Source organism: Durio zibethinus, chromosome 4, assembly GCF_047325235.1.
Source record: "Durio zibethinus cultivar Kanyao isolate XHJ-2024 chromosome 4, ASM4732523v1, whole genome shotgun sequence".
NCBI classification, from domain to species: Eukaryota; Viridiplantae; Streptophyta; class Magnoliopsida; order Malvales; family Malvaceae; genus Durio; species Durio zibethinus.
The window spans coordinates 36,384,875-36,397,418 of NC_143165.1; the positions used below are offsets into that span (position 1 = coordinate 36,384,875).

Here is a 12,544-nt window from a genome sequence, read left to right on the forward strand (position 1 = left end):
TTTTTTTTATATAAATCTTCAATCATGTTTAAGACCACTTTTAGGGTTTTTTTTTTTTTTTCATTTTAGCCATTGCCTTTTAAGTTAATTATTATTGATTTTAGATATATTAGTCAAGATTAAAGTGATCTAACCAATGTTAAAATATGGGGTCAAGTCAAGTGACCAAAACCCATTGGTGCATTTAGCATTATTTAACTCTTAATAGAGTTTAGTTAAATTTTTTGATAAAAAAAAATTATTCTTAGCATAAGTGTGTCTTTTTTTTTTTTCAAAATTCAAAATGTCACAATTCAAATATTCACACAAATTTTTAGATTCACAATAACTGTAGATTTACAACAACTCATCAAAATTTGATTCTCAAAATTTTAATTTGACAAGAATTTGATTTGTAGAATTTCAGATATGCAAGATTTTTTAGCTTCGCGATAATTTAGATTCGTAAGATTTCAGAATTCACATTTGTGAGATTCACATCCAAAATTTTGAAGTTTCTCATTCGAGTTCGAATATTCATATTCGATAATTTTAGAGTTTTATATCTAAAATTTCAAAGGTTTTCATTTTGAGTTTTACTTAAAAATTCTCATTTGAAACTTACAAATTTTCATTTGAAACTCAAATATTCTCATTTGAGACTCAATGATTCTCATTTGAGGATTTACAATTTCATCTTAAAAAACTTCATTAAAAGATTCAAAATTTCTTTTCTAGATAACTTTTAAACTTTTATCAAAGTCAGAATTTTATATGTAATAAATGTTATGATCAATAATGCAAATGCAACAATCTCAATTTTCAAAATAATGTAGATGCCATACTCTAAGTAATTATTCAAATATTTATTGGCTAATGCATGTCCAAACAAAGTTTTAAATACTCACTGAATTATGTGCAAGTATTGTTCGAGCGATAATGCAAACATAATGCATGTAATGCAGATAAATGTCATGAAATTCTAATTAATTATGGTAATATAGTTCTCAAGATTCCTCTATTTTATATTTTCCTTTTTCAACTATCTCAAAATAAATTCTCTCAACTGATCCACATCATTTGATCACAATTCATAGGCTTTTCAGCATTAGTAATTTCAACATAGATTTCGGCCACTGATCCATATCATTTGCATCACTTGATCATAACTCCTATGTTATGTCAACCAATCCATCACTTAGTCATCCCATATGCCTTTTTAAATCATCTTTTTATTTTTTTTGCCACATAGATTTCTTTTTAAATGAATATAGGAATCTTTTATACACATTATCATTCATTCATTATCATTTCAAATTATGATAAATATAATGCAATCATACCTTTTCTCGACTCATTTTGGAGACGCATGAATAAAAGAGCACAAGGTGAATTGGGGACAAGTAATCAATAAAGAGTGAGTTTGTTATAAAAATAAATAGATAAAAGAATAAATTCAAGGTATGTCACCAGGAATGGCATTAAATGGTACCAATGTCCAAACAATGAATATTTAGACAATTCTTAACATTAATTAAGAATTTTTTTTTAAAAAACTTATTTCATTGACTTTCAAAATCAACAGAGTTTGTGGGGTCTATGTCATCCAAGCCCTTTGTGGGGTCCAAGGCATCCAAGCCCCAGATTGTACCTCACTCAAGGATGAGTCCACGTAGAAACACATAAGGGCAGTTACCCGCATTGAATCTTTTGGGTTTATTATAAAAAACTCAAAAGTTTTGAAAATTTAAAATTTTGCCCTATAAAAATTTTTTTTATCCAAAACCTTTTGGTTTTCGATAATCATTTTGAGCTCCAAATAATCCAGAGTTAAACTAAGTTGGATCTCGTGAGGGAAACAAGCTCTCTCAAATATATTTTCTTTATTCATAAAACTTGAAACCAAAATTTTATTTAAAAAAAAATGAGCTATTTATCACTCGAACCAATAGTGTTAATTTTGACTATTTATTTGCCTCAACTAAATTAAGGTTCACACATGAAAATTTTTATTGTTTATCTAATAATTGAACATTAACACTTTGAGTGCTAAGCAATATCATTATAATATATATACTTATATATATTTTCAGGTTTGTAAAAAATAAAATAAATTACTTTTAGAGGGTTTGAAATTGTTGAACTTTTTATTTTTCACAATAATTTATTTAAATTGAAGCAAGCTGATTTTATAGAGATAATGAAATATAGAGCTTATACTACTTAAATGATTTAACCACTTTTTAACATAAAAAAACAACAAAAAAAATGAAGAAATAAGATAAATAATCATCTTCATTTTTTTTTTATTGTATGTGAGAAAAGAATAATTTTTTATTTTTCATAGTAAAATGAATAAAAATCAAATATATTTGTTTATTAAAAGTAAATGATAAAATTAAACATATTAAAAGTAAATAATAAAATTAGACATGTTAATTTTTATTTCATTTTTTCACATATTATATTTATTTTTAAGAATTTTGTAAGTAAAATTTTATTAAATTAATATATCTATATATTTGTGTACCTATTATGATAAATAATTTATCTAAATAGTGTTTAGGCTATATTCATAAAAATTCGTATAATTAATTATGCAAATATTATTTATATTGCAAAACATTTTTTTTTCATTTACAAAAAGTATTATATGTGTTAATTTTATTTGTAATTTTTAAAATTAATTTATATTTCAATGAAAAAAATTTTAAATTAACTAAAAATATTTACCCCTACTGATCATAATCTCTGGTATAAAGCGATACTTGAGATGGGAGAGCGGACAAATGTTGAAGAGAAAACGAAGAGCTGGGCTTAAAGAAGGGGATAGAAAAAAGAGGTTTGGGTGCTTTGGGAGGGAGAGGAAGGGCAAGGAATTTACGAGGAAAGTGTGTTTTGGTTAAGTGGTTGAAGAGAAGTAAAGCAGCTGCTCTCCTTCTACCCCATTCGCTAGAAAATAAAAACGGTTTTATTTTTAGTTTTTCAATGTAGAGTACACAATCTTTGCCCTGATTCATGGACTTTCTTTGGGGTTTTCTCCCTCCTTTCTCCTTTCTTTCCCTTCAAGCTTTTGCTATTCAGAATTTGTATAATTAAATACTTGAAAAAAATAAATTTATATATTAAAAAAAACAAAGTAAATACCAAAGTTACAGCTCTTTTGCTTCCAACTTCTATATTAATCTTAGTAAAAGAATCTGTTAATTTTTTCTTAATTGACAATAATTTGGAATTTGGAGTTATATTGTTGATCTCTGGCATTAATATATATAAGAATGATAACAGTTTAGATCAAATTTTATTTAATTTTTTTTAATAATATAAATATTATGAATTTTTAAAATTTAATTTAACTCAAAATCAATTATTTTTAAATCGATTTATTCCAAACTAAATTTTATTTATTTGATTCAATTTGGTTAATTAATTTTTAAATTTAAATTTAAAAATTTTTATATATTATTTTAATAAATTTTTTTAATATATTTAAATTATTTATATAAAATAATTATTTTATTTTATAAAATTTAAAAAATATATAAAAACTTATAAAAATATATAATTTAATTCAATTCTTTTTTATTTTTCATGTCTCAATTCAAAATTCAATACAAATTTAATATATATATATATAATATTCAATCTTAATTTAAATCAAATAACAAAATTTTCAATCGATTTTGAATTTTTTTCAAATTTTTTTTTCTTACCCTAAGCATATAGCACAAAGGGATACTAACATTATAACGCAAAATCAGTTGCTTGCCACTTGCCCCCTAATCGACCGCTCTATTTACTTTGTTTAACAATTTTCGTATTTGGGAGCAATTAAGATTTTTTTTTTTAATGAAAAAGCACTTTTAAAAGTTAGGTTTTGTTAATGATTTTTTTACGATATCTTTTAAGGTTAGTTAAATTTTTATTTATAATGATATTTTTATATTAAATATAATAATTAATACTATTAATTTAATAAATTATAATGCAATGGTGGAATACATTACCTAAATATAATGGCTTTAAAATGCACCCTTAACATTAGCAAAATCTTTAACAATTTTTTTTATATAAATCTTCAATCATGTTTAAGAGCATTTTTAGGGTTTTCTTTTTCATTTTAGCCTTTGCTTTTTAAGTTAATTATTATTGATTTTTAGATATATTAGTCAACATTAAAGTGAGCTAACTAATGTTAAAATATGGGGTTGAGTCCAGTGACCAAAACCCATTGGTGCATTTAGCATTATTTAACTCTTAATAGAGTTGAGTTCAACTTTTATTCTTTTTTATTTAAAAAAAAAATTTCTTAGTGTAAGTGTGCCTATGTGCTATTAGAAGCTTATTCTTAGCAGAATTATGAAAAATGCAATATAATCGAGACATAGGCTAGTAACAATCAAGAAACATTAAAAATTAATTTTAATTACTCTAATAAAAAAATTTATCTTAAACCAATAATTCAAATATTAAAAACAAGTTATTAGTCCAATCGGTTAAGATTGTTCTCTTTGACGAAAAAATATTAGGTTTGAGTCATGTCGATGATTATTTGTTAGGGTTATCTCGAATGCACAACTTACAATTACTTATCTTAAACTGTTAAGTACGACATATTTTGTCCTAACCTAAGAGACTGAATAATTTATTTACCTCTGAATTTTACTTTAACAAAAAAAAATGTATAAACTTGTGGATAATTCTAACAATTTATTTCATATATAAGGAAAAAATAAAAAGTAGACCAAGAACTAAATATTTATGACATTAATTAAATATTTTTAATAAATTATGAAGTGATATTATTTTAATGAATGTTTAAAATCCCATGTTTTAAGATATAAATTCTATTTATATATGTTATCATTATTTTTGTTTCTCCATATCTTCGGATAGAGCATATCTTTCAAATGTTTCTGCAACCTCGAACCCTACTTTACCGTCAACAAAATAACACGGTTTGTGGGGTCTATGGCATCCAACTTCCAAGCCCTTTGCGGGTCTATCCCATCCAAGCCCCCAGGCTGTAGCCTTACGACACGCCAAGCCATTTTTGGGGCCCTTTTGTGATAATGGAACCAAAGTTAAATTTTTTTATTCCTCTTTTTATTTTTATTTAATAATTTTTTACATAAAAAAAATCTCATTTAAATATTATATATTAGATTAATTATTTAAAAATACTATAATAACTTAATAATATTATTTTTATATTTTCAAACTTATTTATTTGATTTTGAAGATATTATATATTTATTTTATAGATTATTAATATTATTATTTTGTACAAATTCATGTATATTTATAAATAAATTTATACTAAACCAAAATATTTGAAATATTTAAATAACTGATACTGACATATAACATTTTTAAAAAATTATTATCTAGTACAATATTAATAACCTTATAAGACAATCATTACTAACCACTAATGCTAAGCTTAAAATAGAGTCATCAACTTATAAAACTATTTGAATGGATCGTTAAGTGTCATTTTATTTTTAAATTTTTTTTGAAAATTTCTTTTAATACTAACTTGATAATTGATTATGTGTCATTTATTGAACTTTTTTACACATGTCGACATTTTATTAAATATTCATAACTTGTTAACAGTTAAGTAATAATATTTATATAAAAGATCAAAGTAGATGACGGAATGAAATTTAAATATCAAATTAAGCACACATTTGACTTGGTTTTAACTAGGTAATATATATGGCTCATTACTTTTTTTATATATTCTTTTTTTTTTCCCTCTATTTGTTTGTTTCTTCAATTAAACCTATTATTTGGTTTTATTTGCACTATATGATATATACATTTAAATTTTATTTATTCTAAAAAAATCGGTTTGTATGTTCTTATAGATATATTTAGTTAAATTGGATATTTGGTATACATAAATACAATAGACTTAAATTATATATAATTTTCAATTTGTATATTTGGTTTATGTTCTAATAAAAAACAACTATGTATATTAAAGTATATGTGTAAAAAAAAATAAAAACTAATAAAAAGTAAATGATTATGAGCAAATTAATAATTATGCTTTGTAATGCAATCAAATATATTATTATTATTGTTATTATTATCTGATGTTTTACTTTTGGTTTAGTTTTATAAGATTTAATAATTTAAGAATATTTTGCTAATATAAATGTTTTTCACAATTTAATCAAATGATATATTTTTTTATATATTCATATCAACATATAAACAATTATTAATCTTGATTATTTTCATTTTAATAAGTCAAAATTAAATTTTATTAAAAGTAACGTTATAAATATCAAACCACAATTAAGAGTATAATAGAGCAAAGAACCAACATCACATAAGGAATCTAAAAGTATAGATAACAACATGCCTAACACTCCAAAAAAATTATAAACTAACAATAAAAATCTTAATTATTTAAACCTAAAATTTGCTTTTTTGATCAAATAAAAAATAATGAGTAGCAATTTTTTTATTATTTAGTAAATGAATTGAAAAAACTATTTTTTATGAAAAAGAAAAGATTTTTACAATTCTTTGAAATTTTACAAAAGCTTTGATTTTCAAAGAGTATTATATTATGTATAAACTCTTATTTAGTTGTATCATAATATTTATGAATGTATGATTATATATAACAAATCAATACAAATTTACATATTCTTTTATTAAAGTAATATAAGAAATTAAGGTTAATAAATAAAATTTTAAATTATGAAAAATAATAAAAAAATTCCATGCGTGGCACCAATTAAAAAGCTAGTTTTGTCTATATACTGAATTTGCGGTACTTTATAACGAGCAAAGGTGGATTTGGGACTGTATCCCTCCTCCTATATTGAATTTGATTTTTTTTTCTTAACTATGGACGGATCTAAAATTTATATTCGGCGGAGATAAATTATTTGATAATATTTATTACAAACTATTGTAACTTAAAATGATTTTCATTAAAATATAATGTCAAAATTTATAAAAATTTAAAATAATAAAAATATTTAAAATATATATAAAATATTAAAAAATTATTTTTATATAAAAATAAAATCTAAAAAATCACATTTACTTAATTTAATTGCGTTACATTAGGAAAGAATATTAACACTTATATACGTAAATATAAATATAATAATTGAATAAACAAATTAAAGATTTAAGTATATATACAAATATATTTATTAAATAGATTATATAATATCACATAATTAACAATTTTATTAAATAAGTTGGATTAAACATAATATAACATGTTTTGAAACATATTAAAAAGTCATTATAACAAAATCAATAATATAATAAAGAGATAAATTTTATATTTATATTTTGAATTGTTAACTTATTCTTTTACTTTTTTTTTTAGTTTGTTAATGCATTGATATGCATTTTAATATTATAAAAGATTCAAACTTTATTTTTTTTATATTTAGAGGAGATATAAAACAAAAAATTAAAATTAAATTTATTTATAGTAATCCTACTTGTTATTTTAAAGTTTTAATGGGATAAAATATAAGAATCATTTATATTTGAGATCTTTTACTAATAAAAATACTTATGCTTCAAGATTTTAGTGCCCCCACCCTAGATCGCTCCCTCAATTGAACCGGAACCACCCGGTTTCCTCATCATTTGTGCTTTGTTCTTAACCCCTTTGAACCGGAATTTTAAACCGGAATCACTCTGTTTTCACGTTTGGTGTACTGATAGCTTTTGGCGTTATGCTTGGATTTTGTCTATATAAATCCTAAAGTTCCCACTGGGGCATAACAAGCAAACATTGATTTGACGTATTGTATCCCTCCAATATTGAATTTGCTCTTCTTTTTGTTCTTAAGCCCTTTGAACCCAAACCTCCTGGTTTCCTCGTTCTTTGTCCAAAAATTTTCCATTTTGGAGCTGGGATTCGTAATTCTAGCCACGATGTTTCTTCTACTCTTCCTCTTCACCTCCGTTGAACTCCCTATAAACCTCAATCGCTTTCGCTTCCGCACCGGAGCTTTCTCTATTGCCTTGACCGGATCATTTCTAGCCTCACTCTTCTTTCCACCTTCGATTTTCTGGCCCGTCCATTTACTTATAGTCTTCTTTTCTCCCTGGCATGCCATGTTCTTTAATATTTTTAAACACGTTTTCCAGTGGTTTTCTGGTGCCCTTCAATTTGTTCCCACTTTTTCCTTCACGCTCAGCACCCAGAATGACGAAGGTTCTAACCCAGTTCCTTCTCAAGAGGACGTCGAACTTGGATTCATGCATGAGCACGACCTGCCCGAACTCCCCATGCACTAGTTCTCAGTCTGAGTGAGAGGGACTCCTCTAGATACAACATGGAATAAGGCTTTAAGAATTACTTTATTTAGCTGTTTGTTGCTTACTCTGCTTTTCGATGTTTCTGGCAACAAGACCTGATCTCTGTTTCACTTTCTCCTCGTTTGGTTTTTTTTTTTTTTTTTAATTCTGTAATCTAATAAATTCTCTTTTTTGTATGCATCTGTCTAATTCGTTTCCTTCAAATTTTGTTCAGTTTGATGACAACATCCAGCTCTAGGTCAAATCACGTGCCGATTATTTAATTTTTTTAGAAAAAAGAAAAAATGTTTACAAGGAATTTTTGGGCCTGAAACCCAACAGCTCACCATTAGGCTCAATCGTACTTAAAAATGCCCTTAAATATTGACAAAACTAGCCTTGGCCCACCCTGGTCTGCTTGATGTAGAGTGGGAACAAAAAGGTAAAGGAAATCAAAGACAACGAAAGGCCAAATAAAATGGGAAAACAATAAACAAAAGTGTAAAACGACACCGTTCTTAACGCAGCATTTCTCCGTGGGAATTGCTCGGTGATTCGGTACGGTGTTGTTCCCCAACCCAAGCCGCCTCAAGTACAACAGGGTCTGAACCTTCGGTGAACCAAAGAGCCTACAGTTTTCCCTGCTAGAGAAAGGGCAATTCCAACTGACTCCAGAATGTCGATATCCGGGAATGTAAGGGTCATTGCTACTCTCGCTTCATACCATCAACAACCTTTTCGAAGCCCCACTTCCTCTTCAAAGGTCCTTATCTTCAACCCCTCGCTTCTTGTCTCTATAAACGACTCATTTGTTAACCTTTCTGTACATTTAATTCGAAATTTACCATATATTTGCTCAATTCTGTGTTTGGTTGCCGAATAACATTGGGTAAGTTGGGTAATTCAGTGTCTGTTTGAGCCTTGGAGGGTTAGAGTTGGAGATGTTATTCTGATTCGTTTGGATTCCAAGTTTTTTAAATGAAGCATTAGCTAATTGGTTTTCCTAGTTTGCAGTGGCATCCTTGTAACGTGGCAGCTGCAGCCCCGGAAAACCTTTACAGTGCTCAGGCTTTTTCAATTTCGGCAAAATGTTTTCTGGGCTTCACCATCCTGTCGTTTCGTCTAATTATCTTAGCCCATTGGGCCATCTTGTGTTTGTAAGCTTCCATCAGTTTGCTTTTGCAAGTTACTAGGTGAATATTTGTACTTCATCATAGTCAAATACATAGATGTTCTTGGTGGTCTTGCCTTATTTCAATCAATACTCGAGATTATGGATTGCTTTTTTGTTTTTAGTCTTGATTCATCCTTGATTAAGTACGCGGAATCCTGCTTTTACAAAAAAATCAGAACCCACATAATATAGGCGACTAAATGTAGCCCCCACCCCAAACTGAAAGAGAAAGACACTCGAGGAATTTACCATCTCTTCTCATGTCCGCAATCAATCCAGAAGCATGCCTCTGGACTATTTCGATGTTTGGATCATTAGTTGTTTTATAGTCAAATTTTTTTAATTTTTTTCCTCTATTTGTTTGTTTCTTCAATTAAAACTATTATTTGATTTTATTTGCACTATACATTGAGATTTATTTATTCTAAAAAAAAAATCGGTTCATATGTTCTTTATATATATATATATATATATTTACTTAAATTGAATATTTACTATACATAAGTACAAGAGACTTAAATTGTATATAATTCTCAATTTGTATACTTGATTTATGTTCTAATAAAAAACAACAATGTATATTAGAGTATACGTGTAAACAAAATAAGAACTAATAAAAAGCAAATGATTATTATCAAATTAATAATTATGCTTTGTGATTCAATCAAATATATTCTTATTATTATTATTATTATTTTATGTTTTATTTTTGGTTTAGCTTTACAAGATTTAATAATTTAAAAATATTTTCTTCATATAAATGTCTTTCACAATTTAATCAAATGATGTATATTTTTTATATTCATATCAATGTATAAACAATTATTAATCTTGATTATTTTTATTTTAATAAGCTAAAGTAAAATTTTATTAAAAGTAACGTTATAAATATCTAATCATAATTAAGAATATAATAGAGCGTAGAATAACATCACGTGATGAATCTAAAAATATAGATAACAACATGCCTAACAATGGAAAAAACATATAAACCAATAATAAAAATCTTAATTATTTAAAATTGAACTTTGTTTTTTTATCAAATAAGAAATAATGAGTAATACAAATTTTATTATTTAGTAAATGAATTGAAAACATAAATTTTTATGAAAAAAAAGATTTTTGTAATTCTTTGAAATTTTACAAAAGCTTTGATTTTAAAAAAGTATTACGTTATGTATAAACTCTTATTTAGTTGTATCTTAATATTTATGAATATATGATTATATATAATAAATCAATAAAAATTTACATATTCTTTTATTAAAGTAATATAAAAAATTAAGGTTAATAAATAAAATTTTAAATTATAAAAAATAATAACAAAATTCCATGCATGGCTCTAATTAAAAAGCTAATTTTGTCTGTATATTGAATTTGCAGTATTGTATAACGTGCAAAGGTGGATTTGCGGTCCTGTCTTCCTCCTCCTATATTGAATTTTAAATTCCATTTTATCCTTAACTGTTGAATTAATAACCTTTCATTTTTCCACTTTTAGACTTTTTTTTAATTTATCTTCTCTCCCTTGTCCTGTACTGACACCAACTATTAGGAGACTTGGTAGCTTCCTTTGTTTTGGTCGTCGGGTCAAAAATATGGGTTGATGTAACATTCTTTTCTTTTCTCTTTGTGATTCCATTTTTCTTTATTAAAAACTTCTTTTCTCTTTGGTGATTTCATTTTTCCTTATTAAAAACTTCTTTCCTCTTTTGATTCCATTTCTTTTTTTCAATAATCATTAAAACCTTCTTTCCTCTTTTGATGATTCCATTTTTTTTTTTCAATAATCATTAAAACCTTCTTTCCTCTAGGCTTGATACCATTCTTTACACAACTCTGATACCATTCTATACACAGCTATGACAAAAGAAAAAGGCCAATTACAAAAGTTGATTATAGAAGTCTTTACGTTTTGACAATAAGTCCCGGGTTGAACCATCAACGAAATGGTGGAGTCCTTGGCATATAAAACCGTTTAAAGGGGGACCATTAAGCGTCATTTTATTCTATGACCTGCCCATGAGGATAGACATCTTGTGTACACCTAGCTACTCAACCGACTTTGGCAATTCGTAAAGGTAAAACATTAATAATTTATGTATTTATATGATATTTTATATAAAAATTATATTTTTATAATTTATATAAATTATAAAAAATATATTATTTTATTTTTATTAAATTTATATATAAATTTTGTTAAAATTTTAATTAATCATCTTACATTGATTTTTTTATTATTTTAATATTATATCATTATATCATATTTTGGTCAAACCTTAATTAGAAACAATTTTATTGAATCATATATATTAATTCATATTATTATATAAGCATGAAAGTACCTTTTACACTTAATTATAAGAAAAAATGTATTAAATTTAAATTTAATTTTTAACAAAATATATTTAATAAAATATTACAATGAAATATTTTCTCATGCGATTATTACATCTACATTAGAATAGTCTTCAAATTTATAAATTGAGTAAAAATGGTTTGATTTTTGTTTTTGTTATTTATTTTTATTACAAATTAAAGATAGTTTAAAGTGAAAATATATATTTTTTAACAAATAAAAAATAAAATTAATATTTATTTTATGCAATAAAATATATAATTTTAAACATGATTAATTTATATATATACACATAACATTTTTCATTTATCAACAAAAAATTATATTTATGGCCAAATTTAAAGATTTTAAAATATCTTGTTTTAAACCCTAATATTAATATTGTCACTATAAGATGGATGAGTATTTTATTTGCTTCACCTTTCATTTTAATGTTTTTATTAAATTCTAATGGATCAAAATAAATAAAAATTTTATCATTAATTTTAATATAAAAATTGTAATCTAAAAATAAAAAAAATTTAAATCCATTAAACGTATTTTTAAAATTAAATGCATGAATTAATTATTTTACTACATAAATAAATTTAACTTTCTAAAAATTAGGTTGCGTGTCAACTATTACGTGACAAGTTGCCATGGTCTTTTATGTAGTCTATATAGTTCCAATGGCAGGAACCATTGGAGGAAGAGGCTAAAGAGAAAAAATGGATTTGCGATACTGTATACCCCCTATA

The 12,544-nt window shown here is 25.1% G+C and overlaps 1 long non-coding RNA gene across 1 annotated transcript; it reads left to right on the plus strand.

Annotated features, from left to right (window-relative positions):
* The first annotated feature begins 7,318 nt into the window (after positions 1–7,318).
* LOC149519392 (uncharacterized) lies at positions 7,319–9,564 on the plus strand. Its single transcript, XR_016341294.1, has 2 exons — positions 7,319–9,034; positions 9,286–9,564. It is a non-coding gene; the product is annotated as an uncharacterized LOC149519392 (long non-coding RNA).
* The last annotated feature ends 2,980 nt before the right edge of the window (positions 9,565–12,544 follow it).